The sequence below is a fragment of the Arachis hypogaea genome, chromosome 14, assembly GCF_003086295.3.
Source record: "Arachis hypogaea cultivar Tifrunner chromosome 14, arahy.Tifrunner.gnm2.J5K5, whole genome shotgun sequence".
Classification (NCBI taxonomy): domain Eukaryota; kingdom Viridiplantae; phylum Streptophyta; class Magnoliopsida; order Fabales; family Fabaceae; genus Arachis; species Arachis hypogaea.
The window spans coordinates 84,477,921-84,493,508 of NC_092049.1; the positions used below are offsets into that span (position 1 = coordinate 84,477,921).

The 15,588-nt window shown below is 41.0% G+C and overlaps 1 non-coding gene across 1 annotated transcript; it reads right to left on the minus strand.

Moving 5' to 3' along the window:
* Positions 1-3,312: 3,312 nt before the first annotated feature.
* LOC112745054 (small nucleolar RNA R71) lies at positions 3,313-3,416 on the minus strand. The gene has a single exon (XR_003173002.1). It is a non-coding gene; the product is annotated as a small nucleolar RNA R71 (small nucleolar RNA).
* Between the last annotated feature and the right edge of the window lie 12,172 nt (positions 3,417-15,588).

Sequence of the window (15,588 nt, forward strand, 5' to 3'; positions counted from 1 at the left end):
ACTTGTTTCTTCAGGTTTCATAGGCAGCAGTTACACTACCACAAGATGACTGATGCCAAGGCATCTTAGGCTAGTTTCACTAGTATTTTTCTGTTAGTTTTAGTGGTTTTATGCATTTTCTTGAGCTTAAAGTAACCAAGAATGGTTAAAAGAATAACAAAGCAATGAACCATCCAAACAATATGATTTTGATGCAAATTCCATGAGTTTTTAGTTATATTACTTGAATGCTATGAATGGAAGATTTCTCATGAAATTTTGCAAGACTTTGATGCAATTGTTTGGATGATTTCAGGGAAGAAGAGGCTAGGCAAGGAAGCAACAAAGTCAATAAAGGAAGCTTGAATATCACATGTGGAGTTTAAGTTCCAGTCTAAGCCTAAACTGGAGCTTAAACACCAGAATCATGAAGGCTAAGAAATGCTGAAATTGAAGTTTAACCTCCAGTTTAACCTTAAACTGGAGGTTAAACGCCAGAATGAAAGTCTCACCAAAGAAGCATTCCACGTTTAACCTCCAGTTTAACCTTAAACTGGAGGTTAAACGCCAGAATGAGAATGCCACTCAGGAAGGAGTTCCACGTTTAACCTCCAGTTTAACCTTAAACTGGAGGTTAAACGCCAGAAATGGGAAGTGCACCAGGGAGCCATTTCCACGTTAAGCTCCAGTTTGACCTTAAACTGGAGCTTAAACGTGTTCGACCAAGTTTTCTCCTCCAGGGTGCTTTCTCCATTTCCACGTTTAAGCTCCAGTTTAACCTTAAACTGGAGCTTAAACGTGTTCGACACCTCCAGGGCTACCCTTCTAAGCTTCCACGTTTAACCTCCAGTTTAACCTTAAACTGGAGTTAAACGTGTTCGACCTCCAAGATGCCTCCTTCCATTTCCACGTTTAACCTCCAGTTTAACCTTAAACTGGAGGTTAAACGTGTTCGACCTCCAGGGCTGCCCTTCCTATCTCCACGTTTAAGCTTCAGTTTAACCTTAAACTGAAGCTTAAACGTGTTCGACTACATGACTCTCCAGGGCTGCCTTCTTCCATTTCCACGTTTAAGCTTCAGTTTAACCTTAAACTGAAGCTTAAACGTGCTTCTACAAAAGGCCTCACTGGAAGTGTCTGGCGTTTAAGCTGCAGTTTAAGCTTAAACTGCAACTTAAACGCCACTCTTGGAAAAGGTTTCTGGGCCAAAAATAGTGCGGTTTAAGTTAGTCTTTGAGCACAAACATTAACTTAAACTTACTCTGGTATGAAACCCAATTGAATATCATGGTTTATGGGATTGGGCCTGAAGGATTGATGAGTTTGAAATCTCAATTTATTGAGTCATGTGTCATTATTTGATTATCACTAAGTTGGCTCAATGAATGTTACAGAATTTGGATCAACAGCCTCATCAAGATTATGGATCATAAACCCAAGGCAAAAGGAAAGCAGGAAGAGGCCTCAAAGCCCAAGAAACACAACAGAAGCTCAATATAGAAAGTGTATAAATAGGATAGAATTTAAGTTAGGGGGACTTTTGGACCTTCACTTGAGCTAGTTTTCATTTCTTTGTAATTGAATTCAGAGCTATGACTCACTAAACTCCCTTTCATTGGGTTAGGGAGCTCTATTGTAATTCAATGAATCAATAATAGTTTATCTTCTTCTTCAATCTTTTCTCTTGAATTTTGTTAGAAAGCTTCTCGATCTAATTCCATTGGGTAGTTGTCTTGGGAAAGAAACTACCCATAATTGGAATCTTCGGAACCTTGGGAAAGGAATGGAGGATTCATGCTAGAGAAGCTTTCTCACAGTGAATTGGATTGGGGTTTGGATGGATATTGTGACATGTAATCCTACCAAATTGTGGTTCATGAAACTGTGTGGTATAATCAGTGATCGAGCATCATCTCTTCTTATGAACATTTAAACCAAGGGATTGGGAATTTGTTCATTTTTAGAGAGAATTGGTGAGCCAAGGGATTGGGATCCAATCATATAAGATTGCCAAGCAAAATTCAATGAACGCATTGCTTGAGGAAGAGATAAACATGTTTTGATTCGGAGATCTCAATATCTCCTATAACCCAATGAATCCCCCAATTCTGATTTCCATCTTCTCTTTACATTCTGCAACTCAATTCATGCAATCACCCCATTCCCTTTTAATTTCAGCAATTTAGTTTCTGCTCTTTAATACATGCAATTTAAGATTCCGCCATTTCAATTTCTTGTCATTTACTTTTCCCGCCAATTTTACATTCCGCAATTCTCATCTCAATCTTGATTCCGCTCACTAGAACACACTTCTAATCCGAATTGCTCACTCAACCAATCCTTGTGGGATTCGACCTCACTCTATTGTGAGTTTTTACTTGACGATAACCGGTGCACTTGCCGGAAGGAATTTTGCCGATCGTGCAATTTCCTAAATCGTAGCATAACTAGTTTATGTGCATCAAGTTTATGGCGCCGTTGCCGGGGATTGGTTTTCGATTGACAATTCTCCAATTGGAAGTTAACTAGATTGAGCATTTTTTTTTGTTTTGATTAATTCAGTACAAGTTACTTGTTGAATTTTAATTTCTGCACTCTGTTACATGCTTTCTTTCTTTATGCCTTTAAATTCAAGCAACTAACTCACTGACTCACTAACTGTTTGAATTAATTCCTCAATTGCCTTAACCATACTCTTCCATTAACCAAGAGTATTTCACTTGTTTGTTGCCTGTGCTGTGTTCTTGTATGACAGGTAGGAGAGGAGAGACATCAACTCCTCCATATACTGAACCAGAGAGGACCCTTCATAGACTTAGAAGGGAAGCAAGAGGGAAGAGAGTACTGGGAGAAGAAGAATCTGAAGGAGAATCTGAGGACAATTTTGAGGAAGCTTTAGATCTCAACATGGATAGAGAAGTACACAACCATGAGAGAGCTGATGGAAACAATGCTATTCCTGAGAGGAGGGTTCTTAGTTCATACATAAACCCAACCTCTGGGAATTGTGGTAGCAGCATTCAGAAACCACCCATTCAGGCCAACAATTTTGAGCTCAAACCACAGCTAATATCACTTATGGAGAATCATTGTTCATTTGGTGGGAGTGCTAATGAAGATCCTAACCAACACCTCACAAAATTCCTGAGAATTTGTGACACTGTGAAGTCCAATGGAGTCCAGGAAGATGCCTATAAACTGCTTTTGTTCCCATTTTCACTTAGGGACAAAGCAGCTAAGTGGCTGGAATCATTCCCAAGGGGGAGTCTAACAACATGGGATGAGGTGGAAAGCAAGTTTCTGGCACGTTTCTACCCCCCACAAAAGGTCAATAGGCTTCGATCTGAGGTTCAGACTTTTAGACAACAAGATGGTGAAACTCTCTACGAGGCATGGGAGAGATTCAAGGATTTGACAAGGAAATGCCCACCAGACATGTTCCATGATTGGGTGCAATTGCATATTTTCTATGATGGACTCTCTTATGAATCAAGGAAGGCTGTAGACCATTCATCAGGAGGTTCATTGAACAGGAAAAAGACTGTGGAAGAGGCCATTGAAGTGATTGAGACAGTGGCTGAGAATGAGTACTACTATGCATCAGAAAGGCACAACACTAAGGGAGTCATGGAGCTGAACCATGTTGATACAATTCTAGCCCAAAACAAGGTGTTTGCCAAGCAACTAGCAGAGCTTACCAGGCAATTAGAAACAAAGCAAGTGGCTGCAATACACACACAAGATCAAGAGGAAGTAAGCATTGAAGGAGGTGATTGGGAAGAGGCCAACTATGTGGGAAACCAACAAAGGCAATCATATGATCCACACTCCAACACTTACAACCCAGGATGGAAAAATCACCCAAACTTTGGGTGGGGAACCAACAAACCCAACCACAAAACCACAAACCTTACAACCACAACCAACATAACAATTCCACATACCAAAACTCCAACCAAAGATCATACCAAGCCACACAAAACACTTACCCCCAACCATCATATCATGGCCAAAATAATCAACCTACCCAACTTAATCCGAACCAACAATTTCAAGATCAATTAAACCGGATAGAAGGAATGATGGCAACCATGAGTCAAGACATAACCGAATTGAAAAGCTTCAGGGATGATGTGAGAGCTACCTTAAGAAACCATGGTGAAAAACTCAAGAGGATGGAGTCTCAAGTAGGAGAGCTATCTCAACAGGCCGTCAAATCAACTGCAGTGTTCCCTAGTGACACAGAAAAGAATCCTAAAGGGGAACAAAAGAGAGTGAAATGGGAAGAATGCAAGGCCATCACGATATTGAAGGAAGTTTCAGAAGAAGAAGGAATCAGGCCCTCAGAGCAGGAGCCAGAAATCTTGAAGGAAGGTGTGGAAGAAGTTAAGCAGGAAAGTGGAACTGAGCAAGCCAAGGAACTGCAAAAAGGCATGCTGGAAATATACCAACCAAAAGCACCATTTCCTCAGAGGTTAGGAGGAGGTGAAAAAGGGAAAACCTATTCAAGGTTTTTAGAGACATTTAACTCTCTCCATGTCAATATTCCCTTTCTTGAGATTCTCCATCAAATGCCTACACACATCAAGTATTTAAAGGAATTGTTAAGCAAGAAAAGAGTTTTGAAGGGAGGACAAACGGTAACCATGAACAAAGAATGCAGTGCTCTCATCAAGAAGGACACACTCTCTAAGAAAACGGACCCAGGAAGTTTTCATATCCCTTGCATCATAGGGGAAACAAAAATTGACAGAGGATTCTGTGATCTAGGAGCTAGCATAAATGTGATGCCTCTAACTCTTATGAAGAGGCTACAACTGAATGAGGTGAGATCCACTGATGTAATCATACAACTGGCTGACAAAACTCAGAAGCAAGCTGAAGGGGTAGTTGAAAATGTGCTGGTGAAAGTGGGGGATTATTACTTCCCCACAGACTTTGTCATTGTGGACATGGAGGAAAGCTACTTACACCCTATCATTCTGGGCAGACCATTTCTAGCCACTACTAGAGCGCTCATAGATGTAGAACAAGGAGAGCTAATTCTGAGAATACATGATGAACAGCTCATTTTCAAAGTTTTCAAACCTGCATCTGAGCCTGAACCAGAACCTGAAAAGCCTAAAGATGATAGTAGCCATCTGTGTTTGGAGGAAAGTAATCCAGCAGCTGAAACTCTAAAACAGTCCTTGGAAGGCAAACAAGAGTTGCAAGAGTTAAAGCCACAAAAATCAGTGGAAACAGATCAGAAGGATCCTCCTGACATAAGGGTCAATGAAGAAATCCTCAAGAGAAAGGGAAGAGTGATAGGGAGATTGCCAAGAGGGTGGAGAAACAAGAAAATTCCCACTGAAGGTTTTTCTCCGGGAGATAACGTGATATCAAGTCATTATCTGCCAATCCCACCTGGCCTCAAAACCATTCCTTCCCAGCTCCCTCAAGTGTTCACAATCAGGAAAATTCTTTCTATGGAACATTTAGAGGTCATGAATGAATCAAGTGGGGACGTTTTCATAGTGAGAGGAGAAGACGTCAAGCACTACAATCCACCCTAACAAGGAACAACCGTCAAGCTAGTGACGTTAAAGAAGCGCTTCATGGGAGGCAACCCATGTTTTAATATCCTTACTTTTTTTGTTTTGTTGTGCATCTAATAAAGCATGGTTTCTTATGCATGAACTTGAATCCTCAGGACAACTGCTGAAAGAGTGCACTAAACATTGCATGTAAAATGCAATTTGCCTCTAAGTTTGGTGTGCCTGAAGGCACCCCAAATTTTATTCAAAATGCATTCAATTTTTAGCGCACAACCAAAGATTAAGTTTGGTGTTCCTCTTTGAACACGGTTCATGAAAAGCACGAAGTTCCTCTGGATTTCGAAATTCATGACAAGTATACCATTCGCATGTTTTAATGCTTTGGTTTCAATTACTTAGGGTAGTAAATTTGTTTAGAATCAAAGAGCCAAGGTGACTATGATTTATTAGAATTAAGCACATTCATTAAGGACAACCAATATGGATTTCATGTCATCAGGAGACTTGACCAAACACTAAGTTTGGTGTCCAAATAATAAGTGTGCATACATGTAGAAGTCACGGCTATAAGCTCATAAAGACAATCATTGATTTACATGTGCAAGTACTATTCATAATTCACATGGACCGAAAAATGATAGCAAACTTGTTTGTTTGTGCAGGTACAAAAGAAAAGACAAAAATGGAGGAAAAAGACAAAGGGAGGTACGGTGCTTGGTCAAAAAGAAAATTCACAAGTCTTTGAAACTAACACATGGGAAAAGGAAGTTCTGCAAGAAAAGATAGCTACATGTACAACCTAATGCACCCAGAATACTTCCAAGAAAATGAAAAGCAATTCGTCCTTCTCCCTAATTCATATATTTACCATCAAGCCACCCTTCACAAATCACCCTAGCCGTCCATTTTGCACTTACGGGCACTATAAAGAACCACTTGGGGAACAAGTTCAACACCACCAAATCTCCTTCATGCACATTTCCTTCATCATAGCATAAACTATCTCTTGCCGAAAACAACCTCCCCACACTTCCAACAACACTTCTTGCTTCACCTTGTCAACTTTAGCTTGTCACTTACCAAAACTAAAGAACCAATGGCAGCTTCATCTAGCCACAAAAGAAGAAAAGACAAGCAGCCAATGGAGGAAAACAGGGAATTCGATGCATGGAGATACAGATCAGTTTTCCATGAGATTCAAGCCGAATGGATGAGACCTAAAACGGTACTAGCTGAGGTTCCCTTTGACCTTGAAAAGGATGAGTTCCCAGGTGTTTGGGAAAAGATCAAAAAGAGGAAGTGGGAGCTCCTGACTAAGCCAATCACTAAAATCAACATCAACCTGGTGAAAGAGTTTTATGCAAATGCAGTAAGGGAGGATCCAACCAAGAAACCCACATACAAAAGCTATGTGAGAGGGGTGGAAGTTGACTTCAGTCCCAAAGCAATCATGAAAACCCTTGGCCTGAAAAACATACATTTCAGCCAAGCAAGTTATGAAGAAAGGATGATAGGAGAACCTGACTATGCAACTATTGCTGAAGACCTTTGTGCCATCAGAGCTGAATGGGTGAGAAAAACAAGAGGGGCTCCAAGAGTCTTGAGAAGGGGAGACCTAACACCTGAAGCTAAAGGGTGGTATGCAATAGTTAGGAGATCCATCCTACCCACTGCAAACTCTTCAGAAATAGTCCCTAAAAGAGCCATCTTGCTACATTGCATTATGGTGGGAGGGGAGATCAAAGTTCATAAACTCATTGCTGAACAGATACAAGAGTTTAGTGAGAAAAGTGACCCTGAATCCTGGCTCCACTTCCCTAGCACTATCATTAGACTATGCATCGATGCCCAAGTACCACTTGAGGATGAAAGACCTAATTGGCTGTATCCTGGATTGGCCATAACTGCGTACAGAATGACTCTTGGCCCAACTCCTCCAAGACATACAAGAAGAAGAAATGAAGAAGGGCAACAAGTGGAAGCCGAGCAAGAAGCAGAACAAGAAAGACAGGAAGGAGAAGACAGAGAAGAAGAGCAAGAAGAGCAAGCTATTCCAGAAAGAAGACAACGAATTCCCAGAGACCCCATGGATATGAGCAGAATGCAGGAAATCATGGAAGGAATGTCTCAACAATACATGAGGTCTCAGGAGAGACAAGAGGACTTTCACCTAAAAATGATGGATATGCAAAGGAACTTTGAATCAAGATTCTTCGATCTGCAAAGGGAATAGAATTTACACTTACAGGAATCCTTCAGCCACATATGCCAACACCAAGATGCCAATGTCTTGGCAATCAAGGAAGCCACCACTTTACAGAATGCAAGATACTCAGTCCAAGCTGATTACAACATCAGTTCGCAAATCAAGCTTAACTACATAGGGGAACATCTACACAAGATGGACCCAGCATTCCCAGCTTTTGATGAGTATTTCAAAGGGAGGAAAGAAGGAGAAATAAACAAGGCAATGATCCTTGAAAAAGGAGTGAAAGAAACGATGAAAAAGGCTGGATTCTGGAAAAAGCTCATAAGAAAAGACAAAGGAAGCACAAGTGATCAAAAAGAGGCAGGAAGCAAGAAGAAGCAGGATCCCAAGAATTAAGAAGAACCAAGCAATAAATAAGAGGTGGTCTCGTTCCTTAATAATCAAATGATCATTGGTGGATTGTCTTTATGAGCTTTCTTTCATCATAAGTCATTTAAGTGTTATGTGGAGTTTTTTTTTTTTTTTTTTTTTTTTTTTTTTTTTTAGTATGAGTGTCTGTTTATTGCTTTGAATAAAGTGAATGCCTAGATGTTTGGATATAACTTCACCTTCTTAAACGAGTGCTTGCCATGCTTGTTCTGTTTCCAAAAATAAAAGAAAAGTTTGAACAAAAGTAACTTGGCTAAATTAGTGACAAATCAAGTAGAATTAAGTGGTGGTATGCATGCTTGATTGTTTAGTCAGATCACTGGAATTAGAGTGTAGAATTATCATTCTTTGTGTAGAAATTGAAAACTGTCTATGGATCTTGATGAATAAATGTCTTTGGCCATGAAAAAGAAAGAAAAAGAAGAAGAAAAAGCCACTGAAAAAGGGCAACCAAAAAGCAAAAAAATTGAGAAAATAAGCTAGGTACCAATGGTTTGAACTTCTGAGACAAATGCCTGTGGTGTTTATGTATTAAGGATATGCTTGGATGAATAGGTTCTAAGGAGTGTTTCAACACTTGGTAACTTGGGTTAACTAACCCGGGATTATCAACCAAAAGTCCATTATCAAGAGCAACCTAAATACAAAACATTTAGTCACACAAAGAGGTGCTGGGCACCAATGTCTCAAGAAGAAATGTGAACTAAAATGCCTAAAGTGGATATGTGTAGTGCACTGATAAGAAAAAGAAAATGCCAAAGGCTTGTGCAACACATGACACTAAGCAAACAAGGAGCAAAAGAAGCTCTAAGAAAAAGAAAAGAAAAACAAAGAAGAGGAAAGTGCCAAGGACATAAGAATAACAAGAGGCCATAGCAGTGTTTGATGGATGCAATGAAAAAGTGATAATCTTACCTGATAAGAATGAAAAAGTGATGCTGCAACTTTCTGCATAAAACCCTTCTGATGAACTTCAAATGCTTGCTAATATAGCCAATATAATTGCTTTCTGTTTCATACTTTCTTCTCAAATAACTCAGGACTTGCTTAGGGACAAGCAAGTATTAAGTTTGGTGTTGTGATGCCAAGGCATCTTAGGCTAGTTTCACTAGTATTTTTCTGTTAGTTTTAGTGGTTTTATGCATTTTCTTGAGCTTAAAGTAACCAAGAATGGTTAAAAGAATAACAAAGCAATGAACCATCCAAACAATATGATTTTGATGCAAATTCCATGAGTTTTAGTTATATTACTTGAATGCTATGAATGGAAGATTTCTCATGAAATTTAGCAAGACTTTGATGCAATTGTTTGGATGATTTCAGGGAAGAAGAGGCTAGGCAAGGAAGCAACAAAGTCAATAAAGGAAGCTTGAATATCACATGTGGAGTTTAAGTTCCAGTCTAAGCCTAAACTGGAGCTTAAACACCAGAATCATGAAGGCTAAGAAATGCTGAAATTGAAGTTTAACCTCCAGTTTAACCTTAAACTGGAGGTTAAACGCCAGAATGAAAGTCTCACCAAAGAAGCATTCCACGTTTAACCTCCAGTTTAACCTTAAACTGGAGGTTAAACGCCAGAATGAGAATGCCACTCAGGAAGGAGTTCCACGTTTAACCTCCAGTTTAACCTTAAACTGGAGGTTAAACGCCAGAAATGGGAAGTGCACCAGGGAGCCATTTCCACGTTTAAGCTCCAGTTTGACCTTAAACTGGAGCTTAAACGTGTTCGACCAAGTTTTCTCCTCCAGGGTTGCTTTCTCCATTTCCACGTTTAAGCTCCAGTTTAACCTTAAACTGGAGCTTAAACGTGTTCGACACCTCCAGGGCTACCCTTCTAAGCTTCCACGTTTAACCTCCAGTTTAACCTTAAACTGGAGGTTAAACGTGTTCGACCTCCAAGATGCCTCCTTCCATTTCCACGTTTAACCTCCAGTTTAACCTTAAACTGGAGGTTAAACGTGTTCGACCTCCAGGGCTGCCCTTCCTATCTCCACGTTTAAGCTTCAGTTTAACCTTAAACTGAAGCTTAAACGTGTTCGACTACATGACTCTCCAGGGCTGCCTTCTTCCATTTCCACGTTTAAGCTTCAGTTTAACCTTAAACTGAAGCTTAAACGTGCTTCTACAAAAGGCCTCACTGGAAGTGTCTGGCGTTTAAGCTGCAGTTTAAGCTTAAACTGCAACTTAAACGCCACTCTTGGAAAAGGTTTCTGGGCCAAAAATAGTGCGGTTTAAGTTAGTCTTTGAGCACAAACATTAACTTAAACTTACTCTGGTATGAAACCCAATTGAATATCATGGTTTATGGGATTGGGCCTGAAGGATTGATGAGTTTGAAATCTCAATTTATTGAGTCATGTGTCATTATTTGATTATCACTAAGTTGGCTCAATGAATGTTACAGAATTTGGATCAACAGCCTCATCAAGATTATGGATCATAAACCCAAGGCAAAAGGAAAGCAGGAAGAGGCCTCAAAGCCCAAGAAACACAACAGAAGCTCAATATAGAAAGTGTATAAATAGGATAGAATTTAAGTTAGGGGGGACTTTTGGACCTTCACTTTGAGCTAGTTTTCATTTCTTTGTAATTGAATTCAGAGCTATGACTCACTAAACTCCCTTTCATTGGGTTAGGGAGCTCTATTGTAATTCAATGAATCAATAATAGTTTATCTTCTTCTTCAATCTTTTCTCTTGAATTTTGTTAGAAAGCTTCTCGATCTAATTCCATTGGGTAGTTGTCTTGGGAAAGAAACTACCCATAATTGGAATCCTTCGGAACCTTGGGAAAGGAATGGAGGATTCATGCTAGAGAAGTTTTCTCACAGTGAATTGGATTGGGGTTTGGATGGATATTGTGACATGTAATCCTACCAAATTGTGGTTCATGAAACTGTGTGGTATAATCAGTGATCGAGCATCATCTCTTCTTATGAACATTTAAACCAAGGGATTGGGAATTTGTTCATTTTTAGAGAGAATTGGTGAGCCAAGGGATTGGGATCCAATCATATAAGATTGCCAAGCAAAATTCAATGAACGCATTGCTTGAGGAAGAGATAAACATGTTTTGATTCGGAGATCTCAATATCTCCTATAACCCAATGAATCCCCCAATTCTGATTTCCATCTTCTCTTTACATTCTGCAACTCAATTCATGCAATCACCCCATTCCCTTTTAATTTCAGCAATTTAGTTTCTGCTCTTTAATACATGCAATTTAAGATTCCGCCATTTCAATTTCTTGTCATTTACTTTTCCCGCCAATTTTACATTCCGCAATTCTCATCTTAATCTTGATTCCGCTCAACTAGAACACACTTCTAATCCGAATTGCTCACTCAACCAATCCTTGTGGGATTCGACCTCACTCTATTGTGAGTTTTTACTTGACGATAACCGGTGCACTTGCCGGAAGGAATTTTGCCGATCGTGCAATTTCCTAAATCGTAGCATAACTAGTTTATGTGCATCAATGACCTTGGAGCTCGGAGTAATCAGCTCGGGCATTCTCCAACTCCTCCCTCAGGCGCAACACCTCCCGGTAGGATGTCACATAACTATCCTTATGTCTCATAGCCGTGTCCTTGGCCAGCCTTACAGAAGCCGCCAGAGAGATGGAACTCGCCTTCTCATTCTCCAAATCTTTTTCCAACTTGGCCACCTTCACTTCAAGCTCCTCCTTCAAGCCTTTCATCCGATCAAACTCCTGTTTGGCCTCCTCCATAAAAGCTTTAGTGGCATGGAGAGGAAGACTTTGAGCAGTTCGATATAGGGCCGCTCCCATGTGTGCCATCTTGATACTACTCCGAGTTATATAATCAAAATGATGAAGAAGCGACACGTCATCCATAGGGAGGACACCATAAGGGCCGATTTGTTGATCTACAAACTCGACTGCATCAAAGTTAGGAGCATCAAGGTTGAAAGGCTCAATCGTTTTTTGCTTCTTACTAGGAGGGGCACCAGAAGCTGCAGCAGAAGATTGTGGAGGATCGACCAGTCGAACCCGAGGAATAGGAATTGCTTTCCTCGGTCCAGGAAAACTCGGCATAGGAGGCTTCACTGGAACTTGAGAAGATCTCTCTCCGGCCGCCTTGGCCGAGATGTTTAGAGCAGCAGTTGCCTTCTTCGCCTTCTTGTAGGCCTTCATGGAATCATTATTTTTCAACATCTCTGAAAATACAGAATCAACCACAGAAGACAAGTTACAACATAGGAGAAGAAAAGCTCAGAAGCAAGTATAAAAACAAGTCAGACAGTACCCAACGCAGTTCGAACCAAAGATAGATCACTCAAGAATCTCTTCGTATCCAGATGGGGAGGTTTCCCCCACAAATCTTCAAGAACAACTACAAAGGCCCGCTCAACCTCATTAAGCATCTCCCATGTATAACGTGGCACTCTCACATTCTTTTGCCACTCTAAAGGAAAAGCAGGCTCGTCATTTTCATCAAGAAAAAAGGGGCGAACCCCCTCAACAGCACGGACTCAAAAGAAATAGTTCTTAAAATCTTTAAACGACTCATCATACATGGCAAAAACTTTATGCCCCTAGGCCGATCTGAAAGAAACCCAGGAAGCTTTCTTTTTGGAGGAACCTTTGGGCTTGGCCGAGACGAAAAGATAAAGAAAAAGAGTTTCAGAAGTTGTTATGCCTAACTCTTGGCAAAGCAGTTGAAATATTTTGATAAAACCCCAGGAAAGCTGGGACGGAGCAATGTTACATGACCACAGCAGGTCAGTTTCAAAAGCAGTAAAAGGAAAAGTAACGTTTAATTGGCTGAAGAAGTATTCATAAGCATATAAGAAGGGACGCTCCCCCTCGATGGAAGTCGGAAAACAAACTCTCTCATCAGAATCAGGGGCAACAAGCTCATAATCCCCCTCACGGGCACTGTTACCACAAATCCTATGGCGCTTCCTCAGCTCTATGCAAAATTCAGCATCCACAACAGAAGCACACAACAAGACAAGGGAGTCCAGCCAATCGGACCTCCCCTCGGAAACTCTGGAAGACATCTCTATAATGTTATTGCAAGAAGACATGAGGCCAACTAATCCTACAAGTAAGAAAAAAAGATGGGATTACTAAAAACATCTCGGACAAGGGAGAAAACAACTCAATACGATACAGGCGAACACACAAAAAAGGAAAACCCCAAGACTCAAACCAAAGTCCTGGGGCATCCTTTGGAGGCAATAATAAAGCAAGGTTTCTAGTAAAAATCTACTTCTCGCACCCCAGCATCTCTCTAAACAAGAAAAGAAGGCTTCAAACAGCAAGCATTTTTCATCAGAGTAAAACACAAAAGTCTTCAAAAACATTGCCTTATAGTCTAAACCAGCAAAAACCACCCCCAAACATCAAGCACGCCAAACAGAGACCATTAAAGATACAACCTTTTTCAAGAACCAGACAAAAGCAACCTCCAAATAAAGCAAGGAACAGATGTGGATAGCGGTATCAGAACAGAAACAACAAGGAACATGCAAAGCCTTAAAAGCATCAAGCAAAAACAAAAAGGATCATGCAGAAGATGGAGAAACTCTCAGAACGCACATTTCAACAACAATAAGGCACGATGGAAACAGAAAGATCCAAACTTTCTCTAAAGGAAAATCAAAATCAAAACCTCATCACAAAAACAAGGAGAAAGCACGAAGTGAGACTAACCTGAAGACGAAAGAAGCTTCGAGGAAGAAAAATGGAGGCGCAGAAATAAAAGCTGCCCAGAAAATCGCAAAACAAACGCCGCAACACAAGAAAGCAGAAGTGCAAATGAAAAAAGAGAGTGAAGAGAGCGGAAAAAAGAAGTTACGAAAAGGGCGAAGGAGAGAAACCGTTTCTGGATTTTTCAAAATCAAAATAAAGAGCCAAAAGGAAACGGGGCAATTAATGTTAAAATTAATGAAAACATTAAACCCTCGCACGTTCCCAAAGCGCCGATATAAAAGCGTGCACTTTTAGAGGAAAAACGTTCTACATTCAAAAGCTTCTACAAAGGAATCAACAAAATACTTGAGTTCGGCTTCACTAGAGAAGGACCGAAGTCAATAACTCGACCTCAAAAAGAAGACCGAGCTCAAGCAGGGGCACTGTTCATACCCTGGGTCGAGATGATCGAGCCAGGATGTTCAGTAGCAAAAGCGACCGACCTCTTTAGGTCAAGCGGACCGACTTCTTTACGTAAAAGTCGGCCAAAGCGACAGAAAAAGCCCAAAGAAGGGCCCAACTCAAGGAACACGACCCCGATCCAAAGGCAGCCCAAGCCGATAGAGACAAGGGCGGTTCCACGGAAGACAAGCTGACCTCAACAAAAGATAAAGATAAGATAAGATAACTAACTTATCTTATCCAAAGAAGGTCACATCTCACTACTATAAATACACTGGAGCACCCAGGTGTAACTCATACTCTGATTCTACAATAAACCTGTTTAATACCCATGCTAACTTAAGCATAGGAGTCTCTTGCAGGTACCCCTCACCCTCTGGTGGCCAAGGATTAGCAGTGCAGCAAGTCCAACAAGTTGGATACAACAGCTCCGGCCGCCACCAGCCAGCTGGACACGCCATCTCCGACCAGTACAGAAGATCTCATCCGAGATCGACCTCCAGTTTCAGGTAACCCTCGGAACAGACCCTATCATGAAGAAATATCTCGAAAAAACTAGAGAACAGCTTGGACAGATCGGGGAATATAAGGTCCAACACATACCTCGAGAACAAATTGCTCGGGCGGATGCACTCTCAAAACTAGCCAGCACCAAACCAGGGGGCAGTAACAGAAGCCTTATCCAGGAAACATTGCAAAGCCCATCAATCACAGAGGAAGAGAAGGTCCTAACCATATTTGGTCAGGATCAAGGGTGGATGACTCCCATAATCAACTACCTCAAGACAGAGACACTCCCTACAGACAAAAAGGAGGCAAAAAGACTAGTACGAGAAGTATAGCACTACACCATAGTTGGCAACATCTTATATAGGAGAGGGATTTCAACACTCCTCCTAAAATGTGTGCCGACCTCCAATACAAGGGAAGTTCTAGAAGAAATATACAGTGGTATGTGTGGCAACCATCTCGGGGCACGAGCTCTCTTCAAAAAAGTACACCGAGCTGGATTCTTCTGGCTGACCTTACAAAAAGAAGCGCAGAGTTCGTAAAGACATGCCAACCATGTCAGAAGCATGCAAACTTCCACATCGCTCCACCAGAAGAGCTCATCAGTGTAACGTCACCTTAGCCATTTGCAAAGTGGGGGCTCGACCTCCTCGAACCCTTTCCCCAGGGATTGGGACAAGTCAAGTTCCTCATTGTAGGGGTAGACTATCTCACAAAATGGATTGTGGCAGAGCCCCTAGCTAATGCCACCGCTCAAAGAAGTCAGAAATTTCTGTACAGGAACATTAATACAAGGTTTGGGG